This window comes from Arachis stenosperma, chromosome 3 (assembly GCF_014773155.1).
Source record: "Arachis stenosperma cultivar V10309 chromosome 3, arast.V10309.gnm1.PFL2, whole genome shotgun sequence".
Lineage (NCBI taxonomy): Eukaryota > Viridiplantae > Streptophyta > Magnoliopsida > Fabales > Fabaceae > Arachis > Arachis stenosperma.
Window position 1 is genome coordinate 125,666,442 of NC_080379.1, and position 4,582 is coordinate 125,671,023.

The 4,582-nt window shown below is 39.1% G+C and overlaps 1 non-coding gene across 1 annotated transcript; it reads left to right on the forward strand.

Annotated features, from left to right (window-relative positions):
• Window positions 1-2,022: 2,022 nt before the first annotated feature.
• On the forward strand, window positions 2,023-2,126 carry LOC130971248 (small nucleolar RNA R71). Its single transcript, XR_009082478.1, has one exon. It is a non-coding gene; the product is annotated as a small nucleolar RNA R71 (small nucleolar RNA).
• The last annotated feature ends 2,456 nt before the right edge of the window (window positions 2,127-4,582 follow it).

The window sequence follows — 4,582 nt, forward strand, 5'->3', positions numbered from 1 at the left end:
CTTCTTGCCCTTTTCTGGCGTTTACCGCCAGTCTGGTGCCCCTTTCTGGCGTTAAACGCCCAGAATGGTGCCAGACTGGGCGTTAAATGCCCAACTGCTACCCTTACTGGCATTTAAACGCCAGCAAGATCTTCCTCCAGGGTGTGCTGTTTTTCTTCCTGTTTTTCATTCTATTTTTGCTTTTTTAATTGATTTTGTGACTTCTCATGATCATCAACCTACAAAAAACATAAAATAACAAAGGAAAATAGATAAAATATGACATTGGGTTGCCTCCCAACAAGCGCTTCTTTAATGTCAGTAGCTTGACAGATGGCTCTCATGGAGCCTCACAAATGCTCAGAGCAATGTTGGAACCTCCCAACACCAAACCTAGAGTTTGAATGTGGGGGTTCAACACCAAACTTAGAGTTTGGTTGTGGCCTCCCAACACCAAACTTAGAGTTTGACTGTGGGGGCTCTGTTTGACTCTGTTTTGAGAGAAGCTCCTCATGCTTCCTCTCCATGGTGACAGAGGGATATCCTTGAGCCTTAAACACAAAGGATTCTTCATTCACTTGAATGAACAATTCTCCTCTATCAACATCAATCACAGCCCTTGCTGTGGCTAGGAAGGGTCTGCCAAGGATGATGGATTCATCCATGCACTTCCCAGTCTCTAGGACTATGAAATCAGCAGGGATGTAATGGTCTTCAATCTTCACCAAAACATCCTCTACAAGTCCATAAGCTTATTTTCTTGAGTTGTCTGCCATCTCTAGTGAGATTCTTGCAGCTTGTACCTCAAAGATCCCTAGCTTCTCCACTACAGAGAGAGGCATGAGGTTTACACTTGACCCTAAGTCACACAGAGCCTTCTTGAAGGTCATGGTGCCTATGGTGCAAGGTATGGAAAACTTCCCAGGATCTTGTCTCTTTTGAGGTAATTTCTGCCTAGACAAGTCATCCAGTTCTTTGGTGAGCAAAGGAGGTTGATTCTCCCAAGTCTCATTACCAAAGAACTTGTCATTTAGCTTCATGATTGCTCCAAGGTATTTAGCAACTTGCTCTTCAGTGACATACTCATCCTCTTTAGAGGAGGAATACTCATCAGAGCTCATGAATGGTAGAAGTAAATCCAATGGAATCTCTATGGTCTCATTTTGAGCCTCAGATTCCCATGGTTCCTCATTGGGGAACTCATTGGAGGTCAGTGCACGCCCATTGAGGTCTCCCTCAGTGGCGTTCACTTCCTCTCCCTCCTCTCTGAATTCGGCCATGTTGATGGCCTTGCACTCTCCTTTTGGATTTTTTTCTGTATTGCTTGGGAGAGTACTAGGAGGGAGTTCAGTAACTTTCTTGCTCAGCTGACCCACTTGTGCCTCCAAATTCCTAATGGAGGATCTTGTTTCAGCCATGAAACTTTGAGTGGTTTTGATTAGATCAGAGACCATGGTTGCTAAGTCAGAGGGGTTCTGCTTAGAATTCTCTGTCTGTTGCTGAAAAGATGATGGAAAAGGCTTGCCATTGCTAAACCTGTTTCTTCCACCATTATTGTTGTTGAAACCTTGTTGAGGTCTCTCTTGATTCTTCCATGAGAAATTTGGGTGATTTCTCCATGAAGAATTATAGGTGTTTCCATAGGGTTCTCCTAGGTAATTCACCTCTTCCATTGAAGGGTTCTCAGGATCATAAGCTTCTTCTTCAGATGAAGCATCCTTAGTACTGTTTGGTGCATTTTGTATTCCAGACAGACTTTGAGAAATGAAATTGACTTGCTGAGTCAATATTTTGTTCTGAGCCAATATGGCATTCAGAGTATCAATCTCAAGAACTCCTTTCTTCTGACTTGTTCCATTGTTCACAGGATTCCTTTCAGAAGTGTACATGAATTGGTTATTTGCAACCATTTCAATTAGCTCTTGAGCTTCTGTAGGCGTCTTCTTCAGATGAAGAGATCCTCCAGCAGAGCTATCCAAAGACATCTTGGATAGTTCAGAGAGACCATCATAGAAAATACCTATGATGCTCCATTCAGAAAGCATGTCAGATGGACATTTTCTGATCAATTGTTTGTATCTTTCCCAAGCTTCATAGAGGGATTCTCCATCCTTCTGTCTGAAGGTTTGGACTTCCACTCTAAGCTTACTCAATTTTTGAGTGGAAAGAACTTTGCCAGAAGGCATTGACTAGCTTTTCCCATGAGTCCAGGCTTTCTTTAGGTTGTGAGTCCAACCATGTTCTAGCTCTGTCTCTTACAGCAAAAGGGAATAGCATTAGTCTGTAGACCTCAGGGTCAACCCCATTAGTCTTGACAGTGTCACAGATTTGCAAGAATTCAGCTAAGAACTGATGAGGATCTTCCAATGGAAGTCCATGGAACTTGCAATTCTGTTGCATTAGAGAAACTAATTGAGGCTTAAGCTCAACGTTGTTTGCTCCAATGGCAGGGATAGAGATGCTTCTCCTATAGAAGTCGGGAGTAGGTGCAGTAAAGTCACCCAGCACCTTCCTTGCATTGTTGGTATTGTTGTTGTTTTCGGCTGCCATGGGTTCTTCTTCTTTGAAGATTTCTGTCAGGTTTTCTATAGAGAATTGTGCTTTAGCTTCTCTTAGCTTTCGCGTCAAGGTCCTTTCAGGTTCAGGGTCAGCTTCAACAAGAATGCCTTTGTCTTTGTTCCTGCTCATATGAAAGAGAAGAAAACAAGAAAATATGGAATCCTCTATGTCACAGTATAGAGATTCCTTAAGGTGTCAGAAGAACAGAAAATTAGAAGGAAGAGGTAGAAGAATTCGAACTTAATTAGATAGAGTTCGAATTGTGCATTGAGAAGGAGTGGTATTCCATAAATAGAAGGATGTGGGAAGAGAGGAAGGAATTTTCGAAAATCAATAAAAAAGATTTTAAAAACATTTTGAAAAACTTTAATTTGATTTTCGAAAATCAAGAGTGAGAAAGAGATCAAGTAATTTTTGAAAAAGATTTTGAAATTAGAAATTAAAAAGATATGATTGAAAACTATTTTGAAAAAGATGTGATTAAAAAGATATGATTGAAAAATTATGCTTTTTAAAAGATGTGATTGAGAAGATATGATTTGAAAAACATTTTAAAAAGATTTAATTTTAAAAATTAATGACTTGCCTAACAAGAAAAGATATGATTCAAACATTAAACCTTTCTCAACAGAAAAGGCAACATACTTGAATTGTTCAATCAAATCATTAATTGTTAGCAAGTATCTTTGAAAAAGGAAAGAAATTGATTTTGAAAACATTTGATTGAAAAGATATGATTTGATTTTGAAAAACTTTGAAAACTTGAAAAAAATTGATTTTGAAAACAAAATCCTCCCCCTTGTGCCATCCTGGCGTTAAACGCCCAGAATGGTGCACATTCTGGCGTTTAACGCCCAATGCACTACCTTTTTTGGGCGTTAAACGCCCAACCAGGCATCCTGGCTGGCGTTTAAACGCCAGTCTGTCCTTCTTCATTGGGCGTTTTGAACGCCCAGCTTTTTCTGTGTAATTCCTCTGCTGCATGTTCTGAATCTTCAATTCTCTGTATTATTGACTTGAAAAGACACAAATTAAAAATATTTTTGGATTTTTAATAATAAAAAAAAATAAAAAATGCAACTAAAATCAAATAAACAATGCATGCAAGACACCAAACTTAGAAGTTTGTATACTACTGACACTAACAAAATGAGAATGCATATGACAAACAACAGAAATACTCAAGTCAATAGAATTCAAAGATCAAAACAAGGAAATCATCAAGAACAACTTGAAGATTAATGAAGACACATGCATAAATTCGAAAAATGCAAGAAGAACAGAAACATGCAATTGACACCAAACTTAAAATGAGACACTAGACTTAAACAAGAAATATTTTTGGTTTTTATGATTTTTATAATTTTTTTGTGCTTTTTCGAAAATTATATGAAACTAGAAAAAGTTTCAGAATTCTCAATTTGGATTCCAGGAATCATTGCAGTGTTAGTCTAAAGCTTTAGTCTAAAGGAATTAGACATGGCTAGCCAAGCTTCAGCAGGACATTGCATTCAAGAGCTAAATTGATGAGAATCAATCAGCTTTGGTGATGATAAGAACATCACCTTGAAACACTAGAATTCATTCTTAAGAACTCTGAAGATAAATACCTAATCTAAGCAACAAGATGAACCGTCAGTTGTCCATACTCGAAACAATCCCCGGCAACGGCGCCAAAAACTTGGTGCGCGAAATCGTGATCACTACAACTTCGCACAACTAACCAGCAAGTGCACTGGGTCGTCCAAGTAATAAACCTTACGCGAGTAAGGGTCGATCCCACGGAGATTGTTGGAATGAAGCAAGCTATGGTCACCTTGTAAATCTTAGTCAGGCAGACTCAAATGGGTATAGATGATGAATGAAACATGAAGATAAAGATAGAGATACTTATGTATTCCATTGGTGAGAACTTCAGATAAGCGAATGGAGATGCTTGGTCCCTTTCGTCTCTCTGCTTTCCTACTGTCTTCATCCAATCCTTCTTACTCCTTTCCATGGCAAGCTTATGCAAGGGTTTCACCGTTGTCAGTGGCTACCTCCC